The following is a 26,399-nucleotide window of genomic DNA, read 5'->3' as shown; positions in this document are numbered from 1 at the left end:
CTTTTAAAGCCATTCGCCTTTCCTGGCGAACGCTTTCGATCATTATCTGGTTGAGTGTATCTGGCTGACTGGCCATAAGTAAAGCCATTGATGTTAGTGAAATTTTACATTCTAATGACAGCGTTTGATAGAGCAGGCGAAAGTTTTAAAATGTACGGCCCCAACTGCCATGTAGGCAGTGCCGGATCGAGACAAGGTGAGGTTCTCAGCCATACACATGTTGGAGGCCCCTTGTCGAAAAAATAAAACACAAATAGATACATATATAGATACATTCATATACCAAGGGTTTTTTCTCCTTACAAGGGAGGTAGCCATAATCAAAGGCATAACTCCACTTCCATCCATTTCATCCCCACGTACCCCTCCCTCCCTCCCTCTTTTCTTGACTCCTGGATGACGGGTCATCCCTGCATCTCACCAACTACCCTGGGTCAAAAGCATAGCAGCAAGACACAACACGTCCACAGCAAAGCCGCTTCATTTACTCGGCGACGCTCCCCCTCTCCGTTCCGTCATACAGAAAAAAAGAAAAGAAAACGGGGAGAAATCCCTTCGGGTTGCATCAAAATATAGTTCACACATACTTCCTAACCCCCAACGCCCACCCACTCCCTTCCATGCATCACAGCATCATCCATACTCAGCCATTCTCCACTCACCCCTATCTTCTGTCTTTTCCCTTCTTTCCTCAACAGATATTCCCCTCTTTCCCAATGCCCCTTTTACCCCATCCATCCATCTCATCCTTGGATGGGGTAAAAGGTGCATTGGGAAAGAGAGGAGTGCCTGTTGAGGAAGGAAGCGAGAAGACCAAAGACAGGGGAGAGTGGAGAATGGTTGTGTATGGATGTTGCTGTGATGCATGGAAGGGAGTGGGTGGGAGTTGGGGGGTGAGGAAGTATGTGTGAATGATATTTTGATGCAGCCCAAAGAGATTTCTCCCCGTTTTCTCTTTTTCTGCGTGAGGGGACGTAGAGGGGGGGGAGGTCGCCGATTAAGTGAAGCGGCCTTGCTATGGATGTGCTGCATCTTGCTGCATTGCTTTTGACCCAGATAAGTAAATAAAAAAAGAAAAAAAAATTCTTTTGCACAAGTTACGTTTAAAATAGGACACAAAATGCTACGTAATTTTTTTTTCAAGCTGCTCCACCCGAATGAATAAATAGAGTCATAGACCAATCAAGCATAAAACGAGGCCCAAAATGGATTTTGTTTATCTTATGCTCAACTCATCCTGCAACATTGTAGTCCTGTAGCTTTAGTCAACAGATCACTTGGCATGTTTTTTCTGAACTATAGTAGACTTGGAGTATTTATCTATTTGCCTATTTATTTATTCATAATAAGTAAATATGTGTCATTATAACAGCATCGACTTAATCGAATGGTATATCTCCATAAATTTTATTCTATTCGTTATACTTTGACATAACCTTCATGACTAAAAAAAACTAAATCATCCGTGGGTGGGATCCACGCAACCATATGAGAAAGAAAGAATGGTAAATTTTAAGTTAAAAGAATATTCATCAGTAACATTAGGGTAATGCAGAGTTGATGACGTTAGCATATTTTTTCTGTTACTTTTACTTGCCCAAATTGACATAATATAGTCATAATATTGTTATCTCTATGTGTCGTTCCTATCACACCGAATAGTCTATTGGTCTCAGACAAATCTCTAGAATGTCACATATTATTTACTTACATTTTGTGACGACTCACTTCTGTGCCTGACATTGTATGTTTGAAGGAACAAGGAAAATTGATTCGATATTACTTTACAAAGATAGCCTCTCACAACTGAACGTTCTCTATGATAAACATCTCCGTTTTCTTTAGTGAGTTTCACGGAGGGGTATGGCGCGTCAAGTAGATTCTCGAAGGTCATATAACTGGAATTCAGTCCCTTCTCTGTGATGACGATCTTCAGATATTCTGTCCTCAGTCGCAGGAGGAACATAATGATATTTGCGAATGAACATAGTCACCTTTAATGTATTTCGTCGTGTTCAAAATTCATATGTAAAAGAAGAAGAATTAAGTATATTCTGATGTTGAATTTCGGATGAATGTTGTGGTATGATGTACATATTTGAAAAATACCCGTCTATGATTTTGTGGTCGATGAAAAACCGAAATGTATCAATGTAAAAACAAAAGAATTGAGTCAGAAGCACACTAATTCCCACTTTCTATGAATCCCACTGGTGCAGTTTTAAAGTCGTCTAGCTGATAACGAGCTTGCAATAGTAATATTAACAAACTAATGCAAATCTACCCTATTACATGTGAGAGACAGCAGATTTTCGCGCCTAAATGTAGCGCACATTAATCTGGAGAATATAAGCAGATTCCACCAGAGAAGATGGACATAAAATAATGTTCAACAAATTGTATTATTCCTATTAAACATGGAAGTGCTTGTTTTGATAGGTTCGCAATATTGATAAACTTTATGAGTAATAAAAATCGAGGCGTTAAATTGAATCAGCATCCACATTAATATTCGGTCCGAAATTGTTAGACAGTATGGACCCTCGACTAAAGAAACTTGGTTTGCGTGGGAAAATGATAACTGGAATGGTGAAAGAAAATGGGTCTCTCTCCTCTCTCTCTCTCCCCCCCCCCCCTCTCTCTCTCTCTCTCTCTCTCTCTCTCTCTCTCTCTCTCTCTCTCTCTCTCTCTCTCTCTCTCTCTCTCTCTCTCTCTCTCTCTCTCTCTCTCTCTCTCTCTCTCTCTCTCTCTCTCTCTCTCTCTCTCTCTCTCTCACCACCCCCAGCGGAAACTCTTTTAAGACTTATAAGAACACGAGACGTAAGGAATATCTACAACAAGAGGTTCTTTGACAACCACAGTCATCGTGGCAGCAGAATTGAGTCGAAGCGTTTATTTAGCAACTACGAAACGCGCAGCACGGAGCCAGAAGTATGGCCAAGGCGATATATCGTGCATAGCCTCTGACATTTTACTCAAGTATGTCTACGTCAATGCGTGGACTTTCGTAGTTGTCCTCTGTGGAGAGACAACAAGACGTTGTGCACATTTTCCTGTATCAAGTTACACTGCTAGAGAAGAAACAATAAAAATAGTTTATCTTTTCAGTACTGTTTCAAAATGACGCGAATTGATGGGCTGTTGTTTTTCGTAGAACCCGGTGCGAGCGACACGTCTTGTTTATTTATGTTCAAGAAAAGAGCACATGAATGCGACTCAACAACGTCGCACTAATCATGCGACAGCCGTTCCCCGCACGAACCTCAGCAACTGCAATTATGACCTAAACTTTTTAACCAAGTTCAGATTCTCAGTGTACAAATATAGTTCCTGTAGCCGGGTATTTGGGATATGTTTCCTGCACATGAGATACCTTGCCCTGCCAAGTGAATACCACTTGGAAAAATACACCAGATCATGAACACTGAACGCTGAGGGGGTTAGATATTTTTAGTCAACTTTGACCAATGCGCCAAGCTTCCATGTTACACAATAAGTGGTGGCGCCCATGAGGTGGGGGGTGGGGGGTGGGGGGACGTCCTTTTAAGTCTCAGTCTTGGCAGACTTTTCTCCTTTTGGCTCTCTAGTCTTGTCTCTCCTCGCCGATAATTCACCAGCGCTTCTGTCCCTGTGAAAGATGTCGCGCCGAAGAAGTGGAGTCACAGAGGTGGTCAAGTAGAGTAGGAGAGACAATAGAAATTGAAAAACAGTCAGCATGCTTGAAGTGGAGATATGCCTCCTGTCGTAAAGGAATACCGCGTGCCTCTGATCCGTATAGGTGTCATGAGGCTCTGAGATAGTGATTCCATAAAATGTATATAGTAAGGACCCCGCACTGTGTCTTTGTGGTTGGAAGACCTGATCCAAGTCACACGAGCGTCGAAACGACTTGTGTCCATCTTCATTGCGGTTGGTCACTGTTGCGTCATCGCAGAGGCGGATCTGACACTGAGATAGCGTTCTGTCGGCGATAACCAGCGCTTCTGTCCTTGGGGACAACGTCGTGCCGATGGAAAGTCATGGAACTGTTGAAGGAGGGATTTAAGGAAGACGGAAACAGAAAAAAGGGGCAGTAGAACCTGGAAGTGATCAACATCATTTATTTTATTGCATTCATTTATTTGTTTATCTATTTATTTATCTATTTATTCATTTATTCACTTATCTATATTAATCTACATATTTATTCATTTACCTACTTATCTATCTATCTATCAATCTATCTATTTTTTGTGAAGATTGGTCTTCGCTCGCAAGAGAATGCTAAGTGACTGATCCGTAGGACTGTCGTCACTCGAGTTCCTAAAATATCGACTCCCTGAAACTTATTGGAGTCGATAGCCCTCATACGGGTTTGGCACCAGATAGACACGGTTCACCTTCCCCACCTCCCCCTTGGAAAGACTGAACAATCTCTCGATCTCCATCATGTCCTTGTGTGCTTTGTCCTTTCGCAGAGAGAAAGGGAATGGGGTCGTGTCCGGCTCCGAAACCGCAGGGAGGAGTCAATGTGAAGATGTTAATGGTTTCGAATGGGTCGGACAATAGGCAACGACGCCACCGAGTCTCACCTTGACAGTGACCCACCCCCGACCCCCTTCTCTCTCGCGTGGCACCCAGTGGCACCATTCAAGTATGCGGCTGATGCGCGGCGGTGCCAGCTGCTCTTGGGCACTGGTGAACAAACGAGGGCTATTTCAGGTTTTCACCGCTCAGATTTTTTTTTATTTTTTTTTTATTTTTTATTCTAGGACTTTGTGTTCTTGAGCTGTGTATGAAGTAGGCAGGCAGTTCTTCGTTGATGTGAAATCTTTAGCTGTGAGGGCATCCTGTGTACATTTTTTTGGCTAGCTTCAGATGATTTTATTCAGCATGTGATGTTTTGATTCATCATCATCGTCGTCGTCGCCATCATCATCATCATCGTTGTCGGCGTCGTCGTCATTACCACAACGATCACCACCACCATCAACAAGAACAACATGATACTTTTGTTTTTGTTCTCAATGGCATTATCAGTGCTATCATAAACATAACGACCCCGTCATCTCCACAGATCCAATGGCACCACAATCCACATCTTGGTTTTGTCCCTTTAGATGCGTCGTCAATACCACCACCCCTCTCCCCCTCCCCACCTCCGTTAGCAACAGAGGCAGTCCCTACTTTGTTCGTCCGTGGCTGCGGCCGCAACCACCACTGAGACCTTCCTCCAGGGCTCGTTCGGGTGCGGCAGGGGACCAAGAAAGAGTACGGTAGTCATAAGCAGCTGGACCAAGGACTTTCCATTCTGCGGCGAATCCTTTATAAAGTCCCACGACGGACGCCGGAGGGTTTCAGTCGATGCACCCAAGTGGTGGGGGTTGGGTGGGTGAGAAGATGGGGCTGAGCTGAGAGAAAGTCTTGGGAGATAAGAATGAACATAAGAATGAAGGAGAGAGCAATAGACCATAAGGCCGGCACTAGAGACCTCGTTCAAGAGGTGGGAGGTGTGGGGGGTCTTCAGTCTCAGCTGCACGAGACTTTTTTTTTCTTTTTTTTCAACTGAAGATATATGATTCACAGCGGTATTGAGGGAATAAAGAAAAGAGGCGTTCCCTCCCTCCCTCCCTCCCTCCCTCTTCCAACGCACCAAGAGGACTACTGAAACTTTTTGAAGGAACTTGAAGGGCCTTGGGGAGCATCAAACGTCATGTGGAGCCTTCATAAAGCCTAAGGAATCTCAAGGAACTTTAAGGAGCCTCCAGGGGCCTTCAATAACTTTAAGGGGCTTTTAGGGACCTTCAGGAAGCCGAAGGAATCTTTAGGAAGATGCCTTCAGGGACCTTGGTGGCCTTCATGGATTTCGAGGTACCTTGGCTCCCTCCGTGTCTACCTTGACGTTGGTCAAATTAAATTGCGGGGTGGCATATGGCTCAGACGGTCTGCCCGCCTGCCTGCCTGACTGGCTTTTTGTCAGTAACCTGGCTCGTTCTTATCTGCCAGTGTGACTCTCTGCTATCCTTCCTAGCTGCCTGCCAACTAGACTGCCTGTTTGATTAATTACATGTCTGCCTGCCTGCCTGGCTAGTTGTAACTGAAGAAAAAGTGGCCCTTCACATACTCTCTCTCTCTCTCTCTCTCTCTCTCTCTCTCTCTCTCTCTCTCTCTCTCTCTCTCTCTCTCTCTCTCTCTCTCTCTCTCTTTCTCTCTCGCTCTCTCTCTCTCACACACACACACACACACACACACACACACACACACACACACACACACACACACACACACACACACACACACACACACACACACACACACACACACACACACACATACTGCATCTCTATCTCTCTCTCTCTATCTATCTATCTATCTATCTCTCCCCGTATGGGTCGCCATTCCCTTGATATTTCACCCAAAAGGATCGCGGTTCCGTTCGTCGCTGAAGATTTTTCTCCTTTTTCCTCCTCTCCCTTTTCCTTTTCTTACTCCTCCTCCTCCTCTTCCTCCTCCTCTTCCTCCTCCTCCTCGTCTTCCTCCTCTTTTTCTTCACCTTGATCTTCTCTTCCTCCGCCCTTCTTCTTTCTACTTCTGCTTCTTCTTCTCTTCCCCCTCCTTTTCCTCTCTTCCTCCCCATCTTCTTCCCCTTTCTCCACGTTTTTCCTCCTCCTCTCCTCCTTTTACTTCTTCATTTTCTTCTTCTTAATTTTCTCCTCCTCCCTCTTATCTTCTCCTCCCTCCTCCTCCACCTCCTTTCTCTAACCCTTTGTCGGGAAGATAGGACCCCGTAGTCGAAAGAAACGCCAACGGAATATGTATAATTCACGGCAGACATTCTCTCGACGTGGGGGTAATTTGTCCAAAGATGTGCAGAGGTAATGACGTTTTGGCCCACATGTGTAAACAACGTGAATGTTGCAACGCCCTACACGGCGATATGAATGTTTTCAAACTAAACATTTACAGACACCATGAACGGCTGGTGGTGGAGCCTGCCAAGAGCTGTTTGGGATAGGAAGGGTGACTTCATGGGGGCCTACCCCCAGGGAGAATGCGGAGGGGAATGGGGTTGTGTAAGTGGAGTGACGACCCCCTCCCCCTTGCGTATACTAATTGATACTGATTTTGGTGCTGGCATTAAATTCATAAATTCATGAGAGTACTGATGAAAAATGTAGTAGAGTAGCACATTTGTAAATCAAAACTAAAGCCACAGTCGGAGCAGAATAAAATTTTTGAAACAGTGATTCTATTTAATAACTACTACTGAAGAGGACTGTAGGTTACAGTCGAAATATATAGACACACTATTTCCAGTTTTTCTTCTGCTCCGACTGTGGTCTTAGTTTATATATATATAGACATATATATATATATATATATATATATATATATATATGTGAGATTATATATATATATATATATATATATATGTATATATATATATTGTTAGGATGGCGGTCTGCCCCACGTTGGGCAGACAGTGGGCGGGGTTGGGAGGAACAAGACGGAGAGGGGGATTATGACTGTGTTTCAAGTCGTGTCTCCGTGCAATCTGCTTGCGAGGAGAGGGGAGAAAGCAGGAGCCACGAGCCAGGCTCACGCATGCTGCACTGAGGCTATCTGTATCTTCGGGCGTTGGCCCATCTTTTATATACACGGGGAGGTCATGACCCGTGCTCCTAGTTGGGGTGAGGTCACGTGTGTTCCGTGGGGAAGTCTGAAGTAAAACGTTCTGACACCGGCAATTCACGAAGACAGAGGGTATGCATTCCTAAATGAATCCAGTGTTCCCGTGTTACGTGGCTGGCCGACGCTGGCATTGCACGTGTGTTTCCTCAAGAAGGCCTTGTCTCATCCGTGGGCCTCAAGGAAGCTCTGGGTCGCGTCGCAGCTGGGTAGACGAGAGTGTGTCCCATGGGGCCACTTGTGGGTCAGTAAGGTCGTGAGACGGCCGAGAAGAGGTGAGGACGGGAGTGAGGATCGGAGTGAAGGGGGAAGTGAGGATTACTAACATATATATATATATATATATATATATATATATATATATATATATATATATATATATATATGTATATATATATATTGCTGGTCGTTTAGGGCCCGTTTTTTGTACGGATGTAAGGAATCGTTCTGGATATTCGGCTGCAGGGGCCGTCTCGCCTGATTTACCAGGCTCCAGGCATAACCTATAACGACAATGATAGGAACAATAATAATGATAACAGTACATACATACATATACCAAAGGCTTTTTCCCCCTTACACGGGAAGTAGCCAAAAGAAAAAGGCATAGAAACCACTCCCACTCATTCCATCCCCTACATACTCCACTCCCCTCCACCCTCTTCCCTCCCTCTTATCTTGGCACCTCCTGGATGACGGGTCATCCTTGCATCTTGTCCACTGCCCTGGGTCTGAAGCAGTGTCGAAAGACACAGCACATCCACAGCAAGACCGCTTCATTAATTCGGCGACCCCCCTCTCCGTCCCCTCATGCAGAAAATGAGAAGACGGGGAGAAATCCCTTCTGGTTGCGCCAATTTATTTCTCATACATACTCCCTCACCCCCCATCCCCACCCACTCCCCCTCAAGCATCACAACATCATCCATACACAACCCTTCTCCATTCACCCCTATCTTCTGTCCTCTCCCGTCCTTCCTCAACAGACATTCCTCTCTTTCCCAATGCCCCTTTTACCCCATCCATCCATCTCATTCTAGGTCGCCCCCGCATATTTACTCCTTCCACCTCTGCCTTCCACACCTCTTTTACTAATCTTTCTTCGCTCATTCTTTACATGTGTCCAAACCATCCCAATACTCTTTCATCAACCCCAACTCCCAGCTCCCTTTCCACCCCCGTTCTCCTCCTCACCTCATTTCTTACTCTATCTAGCCTAGTAACCCCTATCATACTTCTCAGGCGTTTCATCTCAAACACATTCAAACTCCTACTCTTTTCCTCTCTTATGTTCCATGTTTCTGCCCCGTACAGTGCTGTCGGCACAACCACTCCTTCATACAATCTCCTGTTAACATCCATTCCCAAATGTCTATTTCTCATTTCACTTTTTAATCCCTCAATGCATGTAATCGCTTCTCAGTAATAACAATAAAGACATCAGTAGTAACATTAATAGTAATAATAAAAACAGTAGCTAATAATGATAACAGTAACAGTAATAATAAAAAAGATGATAGTAATGATAAGAGTAACAATAACAATAACAACAAAACAGTAACAGTAGCAGTAATAATAACAATGACAGCAATAATAACAACAATGATAATAATAATAGTAATAATAATTATGATAATAATAATGATAATAATAATGATAATGATAATGATTAATAATAATGATAATAATAATGATAATAATAATGATAATAATAATTAATGATAATAATAATGATAATAATAATTAATAATAATAATTAATAATAATAATAATAATAATAATAATAATAATAATAATAATAATAATAATAATAATAATAATAATAATAATAATAATAATAATAATAATAATAATAATAGCAGTAGTAGTAATAGCAAAAGTGATGATGCTAAATAAATTATCCGTTTTACCTCCACTGCCGTGACGTAACTCTGCTTGGCAATAGCGGTCCGGTCCGGCCCTATCCGGTCCGGTCGGTCGGTCGGTCGGTTTTGTTTCCGGCGGCCTTTACGTAACCAGAGCAACCGGTTTCGGCAAGTCGTCGCAACACACAGTCCACCTCCTGTCCTCCACCTCCACCTCCTCCTTCTCGTCCCTGGATGGAGTACAGCTAGGGAGACAAGTGTGTGTTTGTTAAGAGCTGATAAAGGAGTTCTCTTTCACATAGGATTTGAACCCCCCCCCCGTCAGAGAGAGAGAGAGAGAGAGAGAGAGAGAGAGAGAGAGAGAGAGAGAGAGAGAGAGAGAGAGGGAGGGAGGGATAGATGGAGGGAGGGACAGATGGAGGGAGGGACAGATGGAGGGAGTGAGGGGGGTAGAGGGAGAGTTTTGGTGTTTTCTTCCTCCCCTCCTCATCTCTCTCCTCCTCCTCCTCCTCCTCCTCCTCCTCCTCCTCGTCTTCCTCCGTCTTCCACATCTTCGGGTATGTTTCGTTTTCTCGAAAGAGTTGACCAATATTCTAACCTAACTTGATAGAACCATACCAGGATATGACGATGGCATCGGTGACATTATTATTATCATTAGTACTGTTATTATTATTATTGTTATTATTATTATTATTATATTATTATTATTATTATCATTATTATTATTATTATTATTATTATTATTGTTATTATTATTATTATTATTATTATTATTATTATTATTATTATTATTATTATTATTATTATTATTATTATTATTATTATCATTATTATTATTATTATAATAACTATTATTATTGTGATCATCATTATCATTATTCTTCATCTTCTTCTTCTTCTTCTTCTTCTTCTTCTTATTATTATTATTATTATTATTATTATTATTATTATTATTATTATTATTATTATTATTATTATTATTATTATTATTATTACTATTATTATTATTACTATCATTATTAATGTTATATTCAGTAGTAGTAGTAGTACTGATGTTAAACAGCGCAGCACACAATGGACCAGGGGAAAAAGAAGTGAGCTGTCAAAGCGTTCCTGGTCAGCGGGCAACCTCGTCTTGCTAATCATAATAACAAATGAATGTGGCCTTGCGTTTCGCTAACTGGAAACCCGCAAACCCACAAAGGGCGGCAACGGTCCTAGAAAACAAATTCCTAGACACATTTGTGATGTATACACTCTGTGTTCCTGGTCACAACACCACCACCAACAATAACATCTAAACTCACCATCCCACTACTACGAGGTGGGAAGTGAGAAACCCATGGTAGGGCAAGTCTTGTCAGTTGCAGAGAGCCGCTGGGTTTTCAGGACGATGTTTAGGTCTCCTCCCCGCCTGGCTAGGGCTGTTGAGAACCAAAGCAAGAAGGATGCTACCACGTGACCCATCAGTATCAATAACTAGAACAACAACAATAACGACAACGACACCGCGTTCTCAACTGACCCCCGTTTCGTCCGTTGCACCTCATTCAGGGTCACCCGACCTGAAGGGGGTCGCGGTCGACCGTGCCCCACTTCAGACCGGAGTCCGACCTCCCTCCTCTACTCTCTCTTCCTCCCTCCCCTCTTAGGCTGGAACGGATGCCAGGACATGCGTCGCTCTGTGTGTGTGTGTGTGTGTGTGTGTGTGTGTGTGTGTGTGTGTGTATTTACCTAGTTGTATTTTACGGGAAGGGGAGCTATGCTCGTGGTGTCCCGTCTTCATATCTCATTTTATCTAAACTATTTCTAAATTCATGTATTGTTTTTGCACACACCACTTTCTCATCTAACTTGTTCCAAGTGTCTATTACTCTGTGAGGAAACCTGTTCTTTTTCAGATCTCTTCTATAGCTGTCTTTTTTATTTTCTTTCCGTATCCTCTTGTATTTCTATCATCCCATTTTATCAGATTCTCTCTACCAATAATTTCTATGCCTTTCATGATTCTGTAAATAGTTATAAAATCTCCTCTCTCTCTTCTTTGCTCTAGTGTCTGTAGTTCAAGTTTTGCTAGTCTCTCTTCATATGATATTTTTGAGAGTGTTGGTGCCAATTTTGTAATTGCTCTTTGTATTCTTTCAAGTTGTTTTTTTATACATTTTTTGTACTTGGTGACCACATCGTTGCTGCATATTCCAATCTTGGTCTTATCAGAGTGATTAGAATTTTCTTCACCATTTCTTCATCCAGGTATGTAAATGCCACTTTGATTGTTCTTATCAAATTATAAGTTTCTCCAAAAATCTTATATGTTTCTCAGGTGACATATAATTCATAACAATGACTCCCAAGTCCTTCTCATTTTCTACTTTTTTTATTCCTTCTTCTCCCAATTTATATGATCCTGTTATTCTGTTTTTGTTTTTTCCAAATTCCATTATACTACACTTTTTAGTGTTGAACTCCATCTCCCACTTCCTACTCCATTCCCATACTTTATTTAGATCACTCTGTAGTGACTCACAATCTTCTTCCGTGTTCACTTTTTTAATAGTTTTGCATCATCTGCAAAGAAGCTCATATAACTTTCAATTTCTTCATCCATATCATTAATATATATAGCAAACATTATTGGGGCCAGAACTGTTCCTTGTGGAACACCGCTTATTACTTCATCCCATTTTGAGTGTTTGTCTCTTATCACTACTCTCATTTTTTTTCTTGTAAAAAGTCTTCCATCCATTTAAGCGGTTTGCCCTGTATTCCTCCTTCAGTTTCTAATTTCTTAAGCAACTTCTTATGTGGTACTTTGTCAAAAGCTTTTTTTAGGTCTAGAAATGCACAATCAGCCCATCCATCTCTTTCTTATATTATATCTATTAGCCTTGAATAGAAACATATTAAATTGGTGACGCATGATCGTCCTTGTCTGAATCCAAATTGCCTTGGATTTAGCACGCTGTTTTTTTTTCTAAATATTTTACCCATCTACTTTTAATCATTCTTTCACAAATTAAAAAGGATTACAAAGGCGGAGCATGCCGACAGGAGACCTTTTGATCCATATCTAGGTCGGATGCGAAAAAAAATCATATTAATAATAAAATAATAAATAAAAACTATGACAATGTAAATAACAAATAAAATACATAAATAAATGCATAGGTATAGTTAAATAATAAACAAACAGGTAAATAGTAAATAATAATAAATTGACATATAACTAATGATAAATGAAAATCAGACAGACAAATGATAACAAAACAAAAACAAATAATATAAGATAAATTATAATCATTACAGCATCTTACTTAGGTATTTATCTAAATGATTCTTAAAGCTTCGAACTGAACTACATTGCACTACCCGTGCAGGAAGTTTATTCCATTCATTAACTACACGGTTGGCAAAGTTGTTTCTACCTACTTCCAAATTGAATCTATTTCCGGACAGTTTGAGACCATTGTTTCTTGTCTGATTCTCATTCAATGTAAAAATTTGGTCACTTTTGATGTTGTCAATTCCCTTTAAAATCTTAAAGACCTGTATCAAGTCACCTCTGAATCTACGCTTTTTTAGGGAAAACAGATTCATATGTTTTAGTCGATTTTCGTATGATTTATTTTTGATATTTGGAATCAGTTTTGTGGCTCGCCGTTGTACATTTTCCAATCTGTCAATGTCTTTAATGAGATTCGGTGACCATACGGAAACAGCATATTCCAAATGTGGACGAACTAACGATTTATATAACTTGTTAATGAGTGATGGACTTTTGAAATCAAAAGATCGCGCAATCAGTCCTAGAATCTTATTTGCTTTCTCAGAGGCTGAAATACACTGCTTGGATGATTTGAGGTCGTTACTGATAATTACGCCGAGATCTTTTTCACTATCCACTTTTGTTAACGAATTTCCAAATTTTTGCTATTGTACTTGTTAGAGAGACTGGTCTATAGTTGTTAGGGTCTTCTTTATTTCCCCCTTTATATATAGGTACTATATTTGCTTTTTTCCAATCTTCTGAACTTTTTTCCAATCTTCTGGAATTGTGTGTGTGTGTGTGTGTGTGTGTGTGTGTGTGTGTGTGTGTGTGTGTGTGTGTGTGTGTGTGTGTGTGTGTGTGTGTGTGTGTGTGTGTGTGTGTGTGTGTGTGTGTGTGTGTGTGTGCGTGTGTTTAGTGGGTTCTTCTCATGCAAGACACACTACGACGACCGCATCGTCCTGGATAACAGCAGCATGTTTCCACATTAATATTATCCATCTCTATAGTATCTACTCGTATGTATCCATGTCTCTCTCTCTCTCTCTCTCTCTCTCTCTCTCTCTCTCTCTCTCTCTCTCTCTCTCTCTCTCTTTCTCTCTCTCTCTCTCTCTCTCTCTCTCTCAATCATTCTCTTCACTCTGTCTCACTCACTCACCTATTCGTTTGATTTAATGTTATATTTTACATAGTTTTCTTTTCTTTTCTTTTATTCGGTTTTTATTTCCTTCTTCTGCCTGTAGGCGACCACTCTAACGAAAAAAATACTTTCTTATAATGACCAACTCCTGTTCCTCCATTTGTTGTCCCTTTTAGTTTGGCTTCTTGTGGTTGAAGGGCCATCATAGTCTCTCGCCCGTTGATCAAGATAAAACAATGCATAGGTAAATCTGTCTGTATACCAAGGGCTTTTTCCCCCTCATAAGGGAGGTAGCCAAGTCATAGACACGCAACCACCCCCCACCCCCCACCCCTTCCACTTCCATCCACCACCTTTATTTCCCTCTCATTTTAGCTCCACTTGGATGAAGGGTCATCCCTGTCTCCTGGCTACTGCCTGCATAGTTAAATAGATAATTAATAAGTCAATTAATTGATAAGTGATTGTTAAATTGACAAGCAAACAGACAGATAGATGAATAAATAAATAAATGAACAGAGATCGAAGAAAAATTGAATAGATAAATAGATAATGAATAAATAAGAAAATATAGAATAAATAAGTAAACAGACGAGTAAGGTGAGGAGTCTACGCTAAGAGGCTTGGACTGTTGGGGCATGTAATAATCACTGCTGGGAATCGGAGAGAAGTGCGGGATTCGAACCCACAGCTTAGCGGACGCGAAACCAGCACGCTTCCGTTGGCGCCACAGTTAGACGACGTGATGAAAAAGTGAAGGTAGAAAAATAAGAAAAAAAAAAACCGAGATTAAAAAGCAAACAAAGAAATAGAAACCGTTCACAGCCCAATCCATATCTATATATATATATATATTTGTGGATTTCTTACGAGAAGCAGTTTGACAGCTTTCTTGCGGAACTAAAGATAACTGTACGGCAGGATCCGGCTGCAGCCTTGAAGGCCGTTTGCCAGCTGTTCTTAGGTGTTCTCCATCTCGTCTGGTTCCGGAGTTGAATGAAATCGCCTGGCGGCACTCAGAGTGAAAGGAAAAGTACCACCCAGTACGGATTTTTTTTTTTTTTTTTTTTTTTTTTTTTTTTTTTTTTTTTTTAACACAGACTAGTGGTCCCCAAACTTTTACAAGCTGTGGACCACTTCTCTCGTTGTAAATAGAATGGCGGCCGCCAAAAATAAACAAATGAATAATTAAATAAATAAGAAAAAATAAATAATTAGGTCAAATAGATTAACATATAAATAAATATATAGATAACTATGAATATAAAAAACAAAGTAATGAATAATTAAGACATATATTATAGAATAATAGATTATTAAAATAAATGTAAATATGAAATAGATAAAGTATAGAGTAAATGTAAAAGAAAATAAAGATAAATAGACTTCACTAGCCGGTGAATCCTGGCGGGCGCCATGATAGAGTTGTGAGGGCGAGCTGCACAAAGAGGTGCCGCTGAGATGGACTCTGGTTGCCGCCGCCCGATTAACATGGACGAGAAGTCGCCGCGCATGGGCGGTTTGTAGGCGCAGCTGTAGTCTTGGAAGATGTTGATGGGAAACGGACGTTCCCAACAGTGCGTCTCTTCCAACAGTGAAATCTCCAAGGTGAAGCCTCCGTCATTCGGAAGAAGAAAGAAAGGGAAAATCTAGAAAGCTCCGGATCCCGGAAGCACTCCTTTTCTGGTATCGGTGTTGGGAGGGAACCCGGCCTCAGCCTCAATGGTCCACTGCAGGACCGGCCTATTCCCTGAGGTACGATGCGGACTTCCATCGGTACCTCACCACGGTGGCTTCATCCGGCTTGGTAAGGTTGGCTGTTTGGTCAGAAGTGCTGCTTCTCGGGAAGTTGTTGTGAAGTTGTTGAAAAGTTGTGAAGTTGCTCGGGAAGTTGTTGTGAAGTTGGAACGGCTGTGGTTTGGAATGAAATACGAAATCGGTGTCATCAGCTAAGTTTGTTTAATTCGTTTTAATTTCGAATATTGGAGATTTCCGATTTTCGTAGAGATTCCAATAATAGAGAGAGAGCTATCTGTGATACGGAAGACTGCATAGTCCCAGAAGCGGCCGTTGCAATTTCGGCTACCCCGCGCGATGGCTTGGCATGGCCACCTCGCAAGGCCATTGGCCCTGTGGGCTGTGACGTCATTCTCGGCCTGCGGGGAAAGGGGGGGATTGTCCAGGTGACTTGGCAAGAGACCGATAAACACGCTGTATGTACCGGTACTTGGTTTACAATGATTTCAAAAGTTCAAGTCAATTTTAGAAAAAATACTTAAAGGAAATATTCATTATCATTTTTATTATTATTTTTATTTTGATTTTCATTATTGTTATTATTATTATTGTTGCTATTATTGCTATTGTTACTATTATTATTGTTATTATTATTATTATTATTATTATTATTATTATTATTATCATTATTGCTATTGTTATTATTATTATTGTTATTATTATTATTATTATCATTATTATTATTATCATTATTATTATTGTTGTTATTATAATAATTATTAAATATTATTTATTATCATTATTATTATTATTATTATAATTATTATTATTATTATTATTATTATTATTATTATTATTATTATTATTATTATTATTATCATCATTATTATTATTATTATTATTATTATTATTATCATTATTATTATTATTATTATCATTATTATTATTATTATTATTATTATTATTATTAATTATTGTGATTATAATAATAAATGAAACGACCTTGCTGTGTATGTATTGCGTCTTGCTGCATTGCGTTTGTCCCAGGCCAGTTGGCGGATGCAGGGATTACCCATCATCCATGAGGAGCTGAGATGGGAGAGATGGAAAGGGTGGTGGAGCGGAGCGAAATGGGTGGGAATAGGTACGTGCCTCTGACTTGGCTACCTCCTTTGTAAGGGAGAAAAACAAAAAAATCGATATATAAATAGATTACTATCATTAGTAGTAGTAGTAGTAGTAACTGTAGCATTTGTGGTAGTATTAGAAGTTTAGTAGGAGTGGTAGTAGTAGTAGTAGTAGTAGTAGTAGTAGTAGTAGTAGTAGTAGTAGTAGTAGACAGATCCTGATTGCTTCCACCACACAGTTCCACGAGGATGGAGGTCGTTTTTTATGTATTAAAGTAGTAGTAGTAGTTGTAGTAGTAGTACTTTGGGTAGAGGTGTTGTTGTTGATGTCACATTTAATACAAACATATATTTCTTCCAACACATAAAAGGGCTCACAGTGAAAACAAGTAAGATACTGAGCACAGCGGTTACATTAGTTACAAGCCTCGGACAGCAGAGACTCGAATAAGTGTATACAGGCAACTGACCAGAACTACACTTAACTATGTATCCACAGCATAGTACCCAACAATTAAGAAAGCAAAGACAGACTACAGATTAAAGCACTAAGAATGATAACAGTGACTTGTGGACTGAATATGTGGCTGTGGCCGGTTTCCAAAGGGACCGCGGATCTCCCGTAATGAGAGAGAGAGGGCGGGATGGGAAACGGATGGATTGGTTTTAAGGTAATTGATCCAGAGGAGATTTGTGTGCATGTGAACTCGTAGCTGTGCTAGATTTTTCCCATCTATTGCGTTTAATTCCTTTAAACGTGCACCCTTCCCGAGTCGGGTAAAATTACTGTGGTGAGGTATGGGTCTGTATTCCTCCATGGGTATAGGCCGACGGGCCTGCATCGGACCCCCCCCCCCACACACACACACACGCACGCACACCCTTCCCCCTCCCCCGCCACACCCTTCGCCAGCCCACACATCTCTACTGTCATGTCATACGGATTGGCACATCTCAGGCTGCCCTCACTCACCCCCCTCCTTCCACCTCCCTTCCCTCCACCCTGACTCCCTCCAGTTGGCTCGCAAGGCACCGCCAGCCCCACCTCTTGTATTCCTTTCTGCAATTGGCCGACGGGGTGCCCACACCCACACCAGGTATCCCGAGGTCTAAATAAGAGCGAATAAGCTCACTTGAGGGAAAAATGGACGTTATGACGTCACGAGAATAGATTGACGTCATGTAGCTAGTTTTTTTTTCCGAATTGAATTCGACTGTTGTTGTTCAGACCTTGAAGAAGTCTTGCTATTTTTTTCTCGTCGAGTTGGCGCGTTCACCGTTCATCTGAGATCGCCCGAGCGCTGCATGGACTTATGCAGTGCATGCATGCAAGCAAGCAAGCATTAGGACCTCTTCTTCTTGCTTGCTTCCCCGTGAGCGACGAAGGCAAATTGGCAATGATCATCGTTGACAAAGAGATCAGAAAACAGAGTCGCAGAACATATCAACCCAATGATATTCCCCGCTAAAGAAATAAAATTTCTTCAATTGTTTTCCATTTTCACTTTACATAGACTCACCAATTGCAAAGGAAGTATGACATCATGTGGCGTACATATCGTATTCGATGTCTGATGCCAAGTTCCTTCGGGGAATCATAGAGCATTGCTGGGATGACTTTGTATCAAATCAGCGACTGATCCGTGAGGCTCAATCAAGGATTCTTACGTCCAGCATAATTCGTGAACGTCAGCTCTGGCGATGTGGGTGTGTGACCCGGTTCCGCTGATCCTAGGGACAATCCGTAGGAGGCAGCCCTCGCTCCAAGAGACAAAGGGTACGCCCACAGAACTCACGGTCGAGGCATGTCGACCAATCCTACCTAGAAACGTTTGGAATAGGAAGGGTGACTGCATGGGGGCTTGCTTGGGGAAGCCGTGGGGAATGGAGTCGGCGTTTGAGTGAAGTGACGCGCCTCTAGGCGTATACTACCAATTGATGATGTTGATAAACTGGAATCAACGCAGCAGTTTAAGGAAGTTTGATTGTATAAGTAGGATTAATTGATGTACCAGAAATTTTGTTGGTAAATACTCCTACTATTGCGGTCACTTAGTCATATCCCATGATATATTGGAACCATATATATATATATATATATATATATATATATATATATATATATATATATATATATATATATATATATATATATATGAACCAATAAACGGAGTGGATGGGAAATGTAGAGTTCCAGGAAAGAATCGTAGTGGAGAGTTGATGGTGGAGGTGTGTCTAGAAAGAGAGTTGATGATAGTAAATACATTGTTTAGGAAGAAAGTAAAGCATAAGTACACATGGGAGAGGGTGGTGGATGGAAGGGGGGTAGACAGAGCGTTAATGGACTATGTAGTGGTAGATAGGAGTATAATAAGAATAGTTAAGGATGTACATGTTCTAAAGAGAGAGAGTGGGGGAATATCAGATAATTTTCTGGTGGAAGATAATTTGAGAGTGGAGGATAGATGGAGAAAGAGGAAAAGGACAAAAGGTAGGGAGGTGCTTAGAGTGAACTGCTTAAATGAGAAAAAAAAAGGAGAAGGAGTACAAGAAGAAGCTGAGAGAGGAGTGGGAGGGAGTGAAGGATAGAGTAGAACTAGGAGTGGAGGAGGAATGGGGATGGTTCAAGGAGGGAGTCACAAGGTGTGCAAAGATGGTGTGTGGAACAAGGAGGATGGGAGGAAATAGAAGGAAGGGTAGTGAGTGGTGGGATGAGGAAGCAAAGAAGGTTGTAGAAGAGAAAAAGCGAGCTTTCACAGATTGGTTACAAAATAGGACGAGGGAATCATATGAGAGGTACAAAAAAAAGAGAAGTAAAGCATAAGATAAAGGAGGTAAAGACGAGAACAAATGTGAAATGGGGTAAGAGTATATCAGAATCTTTTTAAAGTAATTAAGATATGTTTTCGGAAGAAATTAAGAGAAGAAGAGGAGGAGAATTAAGTAGAGAAGAAAAGGTAAAAGGTGCAGATGGAGAGATGATAATGGAAGAGAAGGCAGTAAGAGGAAGATGGGCAGAGTATTTTAGGGAGTTGCTAAATGTGAAGGAGGATAGGGAGAGAAAGGTAGTTGCAGTGGGAAGTGCTGAGAAAATGAGAGTGATGAGTGAGGAAAATGGAGGGGAAATAAGGAAGGATGAAGTGAAGGCAGTTGTTAAGATGATGAAAGCAGGTAAGGCGCCTGGCCTGGATGGATGCCATGCAGAATGTCTGAAAAAAGGAGGTACAGTTATGGTGGACTGGCTGGTGAGGTTATTTAATGTTTGCTGGAGAGAGGGTAGAGTGCCGGAGGACTGGAGAAGTGCCTGTATAGGTCCACTTTACAAGGGTAAAGGGGACAAGTGTGAGTGTAGTAGTTTCAGAGGGATTAGCTTGTTAAATGTAGTTAGGAAGGCTTATGGGAGGGTTTTGACTGAGGGGATTAGGAGAGGAACAGAGGGAGTAATTGGTGAGGAACAGTGTGAGTTTAGGACAGGTAGAGGTTGTGTAGATCAGATTTTTGTGGTAAGACAGATATGTGAGAAAGCTATAGGAAAAGGTAAGGATGTATTTTGGGCTTTTATGGATTTGGAAAAGGCTTATGACAGGGTAGACAGGAAGGCACTGAGGGAGGTTTTGCAGATATACGGGATAGGAGGAAAGCTTTTAGGAGCTGTCAAGAGTTTTTACGACAGTAGTAGAGCATGTGTCAGGATTAGAAATTGAGAGAGTGGTTCGAGGTAAAGGTGGGACTTCGTCAGGGATGTGTTATGTCACTCTGGCTATTCAATTTATACATGGATGGGGTGGTGCGAGAGGTAAATACAAAGGTGGTGGGTCAGGGATTGGAGATGGTTAAAGAAAATGGAGAAAAGTGGGAGATAAGCCAGCTGTTGTTTACTGACGACACTGCGCTTGTAGCAGGATCAGAGGAAGTTAGTGACAGTTTGGGAAAGTGTGTGAAAGAAGGAAATTGAAGATAAATGTGGGTAAAAGTAAGGTGATGAGATGTACAAGGGGAAAAGTGGCAGCAGACTGGAAGTGAGTATTAAGGGAGAGAGACAGGAGGAAGTGGATAGTTTTAGATACTTGGGTGCGAATGTGGCAGGAAAGGGAGGAGTGGAGGTGGAGGTAGAATGTAGATTGAGAGAAGCGAGTAAATGCCTTGGTGGATTAAAAAGTGTAATGAGAAATAGACATTTGGGAATGGATGCAAAGAGGAGATTGTATGAAGGAGTGATTGTGCCAACAGCACTGTATGGGGCAGAAACATGGAACATAAGAGAGAGAAGGAGAGGGAGTTTGAATCTGTTTGAGATGTGGTGTCATCCAGGAGGTGCCAAGATAAGAGGGAGGGAAGAGGGTAGAGGGGAGTGGAGTGTGATAGGAATGGTATGGGTGGGAGTGTTTTTTATGCCTTTGTTTTTTGGCTACCTCCCTTATAAGGGGAAAAAAGTTTTTGGTATATGTATGTATGTATATATATGTATATATATATATATATATATGTATATATATATATATTTATATATATATGTATATATATATACATATATGTATATGGATATCTATATATATATACATATATATATATATATATATATATATATATAAATATATGTGTGTGTGTGTATGTGTGTATGTGTGTGTGTGTGTGTGTGTGTGTGTGTGTGTGTGAATGATCTTGCATCAACTCTGTTGTAATAGAATTCCGGAACATAGAAATCGATGAAATAATAGACGACGAAAGGCGAATTTGCACAGCTTTGTTACACACGGAGTCAGCATCCACCTGTCTGAAGCAGCGGGGATATACAGTTGGCGTGGCACTGCGCATCGCGTTGTGGAATGTTTGCCGATTGTGCGCAGCGAGAGGGCCGACTGAAGGCTCACAAGCAGGCACAAGTAAACCATCGTAGCATTCATTGCTTCATTAAAGTTAATTCTCTTTGTCATCACGAAAATATCTAGTTGGTAAAACAATTTTTTTTATTAATTTGTCTCCAAAAAAGGAGAAACCTAAGGTAAACTTTTTTTTATTCAACATGAGGAAAAATCCTGAGTGATAGGATTAATTGACCATCCATTAAAATACCTGGGCCTGGACCTTGTCTTTTCAAAGTCCTATATACGCAGCGCCTGTCCAGATGTTTTGAAAATCTCGTCGGTGTTCTGGGGACGCGTCCGTGCAGGCCGACATGACGTCACTCACAAGCCCCGCCTTCCTGCGCGTCGAAGGAATCTTTATATTTAGATTTTGTGATCTCCTTTGTTTTGCGATTTCAAATACTAGCTGGGTGGCGAGATCGCGGGCTGCGACAACATAAGGGGACTTCGTTATAAGGGCAGATACCCATTCTATGCATTTAGGACCTTCTTTTTTTTCTAGGGGGAATACGTTGTCAGCGAGCAAGAGAAAATTAAGCCATTAATGGTAAAAAAAAAAAAAAAAAAAAAGGAAGTGCGGGGAGTCAAAGCGGTAGTTAGGAATCTACGGCAGGAGGCACTGAATACCTGCGGCCGAAACCGTCACCTTTGCCCTATTTATGCATTTTGGGGACTGTTAGGAGGAATGGTAATTAATCGGAGAGTAATGCGTGACTCGAAACTGCGACGAGGAAAATGCGAGACCAACACGCAGCAGGGGAGACAAGTGTGTGTGTGTGTGTGTGGATGTGTGTGTGTGTGTGTGTTTATGTGTGTGTGTGTGTGTGTGTGTGTGTGTGTGTGTGTGTGTGTGTGTGTGTGTGTGTGACAGCTTAGATAAGTTGTTTTTATCTTCGCGCTCCTATGAGATATATAGAAGAAAAACGCGAATATAAATATCCTGGAAATCTGCGTTCAGGAAAGGACCAAGAGGATGCAAGTAGGTTACACCAACTTGTTGTACAAGAAAAACGTCTTTTATCCCCCTAAGCTACCGAGAAGTTTCCACTGGACAAAACAGTCGAAGACTTTTTTGGCAACGACAACAAACGTAAAAATGTAGGAAAAGGTTGTTCAAATTACTGGGATCATTTTCAGTGAAATGATAACCCTTCAAGGATAGATTCTTGTATTCGAATATGATGGAATATCTGCGAAGGAGAGAGGAAAAGTCGCGCGTGTATTCTGCAGACGTCGATCGCAAGTGTCCACGATGGAGGACTGTCTGGGACTGCTGCCAAGTGGCGCAGTTACCAACTAGTAAATACAACAACGAGGCATCCCTACACCTTAGCAGAACTTCCTTTTAATCTGTTTTACTTTAATTTATTGTATTCATTCTTATTTAATTTTATCTAATATTATTTTACTTAAATTTGTTGTGTTTTATTTATCTATTTGATATCCATTTCTTCGGTCGAAGTTTTAGTTTGTTGGTGTGTTTTACTTCGGGGATATATATATATGTATATATATATATATATATATATATATATATATATATATATATATATATATATATATATATTGCAGATGTGCAAAAAGAATATTTGATAACACCAACTATTATCACCAAATAATACTTCAAACATACATACATATACCAAGGCTTTTCCCCCCTTACTAGGGAGGTAGCCAAAAAGAAAAAGGTATAAAATCATTCCCACCCATTCCATTCCTGAATACACTCCACACCCCTCCACCCTCCCTCTTATCTTAGCACCTCCCGGATGACGGGTCATCCCTGCACCTTGTCCACTGCCCTGGGTCAGAAGCAGTGTAGCAAGACACAGCACATCCACAGCAAGGCCACTTCATAAAATCGGCGACCCCCCCTCTCCGTCCCCTCCCCTCATGCAGAAAAGGAGAAGACAGGGAGAAATCCCCTCGGGCTGCGTCAACTTTTTCTCACACATACTCCCTTACCCCCCAACTCCCACCCATTCCACCTCATGGATCACAACACCATCCATATACAACCATTCTCCATTCACCCCTGTCTTCTGTCCTCTCCCGTCCTTCCTCAACAGACATTCCCCTCTTCCCCAAAGCCCCCTTCACCCCATCCATCCACCTCATCCTAGGACGTCCCCTCATGTTCACTCCCTCCACATCTGCCTTCCACACCTCTTTTAATAGTCTTTCTTCACTCATTCTTTCCATGTGTCCAAACCATCCCAATACTCTTTCATCAACCCTATCTCCCAACTCCCTTTCCACCCCTGTTCTCCTCCTCACCTCCTCATTTCTCACTCTATCTAGCCTAGTAACCCCCATCATACTTCTCAGACACCTCATCTCAAACACATTCAAACTCCTTCTCTCTTCCTCTCTTATGTTCTATGTTTCTGCCCCATACAGTGCTGTTGGCACAATCACTCCTTCATACAGTCTCCTCTTAGCATCCATTCCCAAATGTCTATTCCTCATTACACTCTTCAATCCACCAAGGCATTTACTCGCTTCTCTCAATCTACATTCTACCTCCACCTTCACTCCACCTTTTCCTGCCACATTTGCACCCAAGTATCTAAAACTATCCACTTCCTCCAGTCGCTCTCCCTTAATGCTCACCTCCAGTCTACTGCCACTTTCACCCCTTGTACATCTCATCACCTTACTTTTACCCACATTTATCTTTAGCTTTCTTCTATCACATACTCTCCCAAACTCTGTCACCAACTTCCTCAATCCCTCCTCCGATCCTGCCACAAGCGCAGTGTCGTCCGCAAACAGCAGCTGGCTCACCTCCCACTTTTCTCCATTTTCTTTAACCATCTCCAATCCCTGACCCACTACCCTTGCATTTACCTCTCGCACTACCCCATCCATGTATAAGTTGAACAGCCAGGGCGACATAACGCATCCTTGACGAAGTCCCACCTTTACCTCGAACCACTCACTCTCTCCATTTCTAATCCTGACACAAGCTCTACTACTCTCATAAAAACTCTTGACAGCTCATAGAAGCTTTCCTCCTATCCCATATATCTGCATAACCTCCCACAGTGCCTTTCTGTCTACCCTATCATAAGCCTTTTCCAGATCCATAAAAGCCCAAAAACATCCTTCCCCTTTCCTATAGCTTTCTCACATATTTGTCTTACCACAAAGATCTGATCTACACAACCTCTACCCGTCCTAAAACCACACTGTTCCTCACCAATTACTCCCTCTGTTCCTCTCCTAATCCTCTCAATCAAGATCCTCCCATAAGCCTTCCCAACTACACTTAACAAGCTAATCCCTCTGAAACTACTACATTCACACTTGTCCCCTTTTCCCTTGTAAAGTGGAACTATACAGGCACTCCTCCAGTCCTCCGGCACTCTACCCTCTCTCCAGCAAACATTAAAAAACCTCACCATCCAGTCCACCATCACTGTACCTCCTTTTTTTTTTTAAACATTCTGCATGGCATCCATCCAGCCCAGGTGCCTTACCTGCTTTCATCATCTTAACAACTGCCTTCACTTCATCCTTCCTTATTTCTCCTCCATTTTCCTTACTCATCACGGTCATTTTCTAAGCAGTTCCCATTACTACTACCTTTCCCTCCCTATCCTTCACATTTAGCAACTCCCTAAAATACTCTGCCCATGTTCCCCTTACTGCCTTCTCTTCCATTATCATCTCTCCATCTGCACCTTTTACCTTTTCTTCTCTACTTGATTCGCCTTCTCTTCCTCTCTTAATTTCTTTCCAAAACATCTTTTTATTACTTTCAAAATTTTCTGTCATACTCTTACCCCACTTCACATCTGCTCTCCTCTTTGCCTCCTTTACCTTTTGCTTTACTTCTCTTTTCTTTTCTTTGTACCTCTCATATGACTACCTCATCCTATTTTGTAACCAATCTGTGAAAGCTCGCTTCTTCTCTTCTACAACCTTCTTTGTTTCCTCATCCCACCATTCACTACCCTTCCTTCTATTTCCTCCTGTCCTTCTTGTTCCACACACCATCCTTGCACACTTTGTGACTCCCTCCTTGAACCATCCCCATTCCTCCTCCACACCTAGCTCCACTCTATCCTTCATTCCCTAAAACTCCTCCCTCATCTTCTTCTTGTACTCCTTCTCCTTTTCCTTTTCATTTAAAGAGTTCACTCTAAGCATCTCCCTACCTTTTGTCCTTTTCCTCTTTCTCCATCTATCCTCCACTCTCAACTTACCTTCCACCAAAAAATGATCTGATATTCCCCCACCCTCTCCCCTTAGCACATGTACATCCTTAACTCTTCTTATCATAATCCTATTTACCACTACATAATCCATCAACGCTCTATCTACCACCCTTCCCTCCACCACCCTCTCCCATGTGTACTTATGCTTGACTTTCTTCCGAAACACTGTATTTGCTATCATCAACTCTCTTTCTAGACACATTTCCACCATCAACTCTCCACTACGATTCTTTCCTGGAACTCCACATTTCCCAACCACTCCCTCAATTGGACCATTTCCTACCCTAGCATTAAGGTCTCCCAGTACTATTACATTGATATTTCTCCCTAAATCCTCTATGCACTCATTTAAATCTATCCAAAAAGCCTCCCTTTCTTCTACACTCTTCTCACTGCCAGGCCCATATGCACTTACAAAGACCCACATCTCCTTTCCCAGTTTCACCTTCATCCACATTATCCTTGAGGAAACCTCCTTCCACTCCACTACACGTTTACCTATCTC

At 41.5% G+C, this 26,399-nt stretch overlaps 1 protein-coding gene across 1 annotated transcript in view; it reads right to left on the bottom strand.

The window, feature by feature from the left end:
• Positions 1-26,399, bottom strand: part of LOC143025318 (uncharacterized) — a 59,045-nt gene that overhangs the window by 9,733 nt on the left and 22,913 nt on the right. The gene's annotated exons all lie outside the window — the stretch shown is intronic.

The sequence above is a fragment of the Oratosquilla oratoria genome, chromosome 5 (genome assembly GCF_046742065.1).
Source record: "Oratosquilla oratoria isolate Oo_2021 chromosome 5, ASM4674206v1, whole genome shotgun sequence".
Classification (NCBI taxonomy): Eukaryota; Metazoa; Arthropoda; class Malacostraca; order Stomatopoda; family Squillidae; genus Oratosquilla; species Oratosquilla oratoria.
The sequence above is the reverse complement of the archived record's forward strand: the minus strand, read 5'-3'. Positions and strand labels throughout refer to the sequence as shown.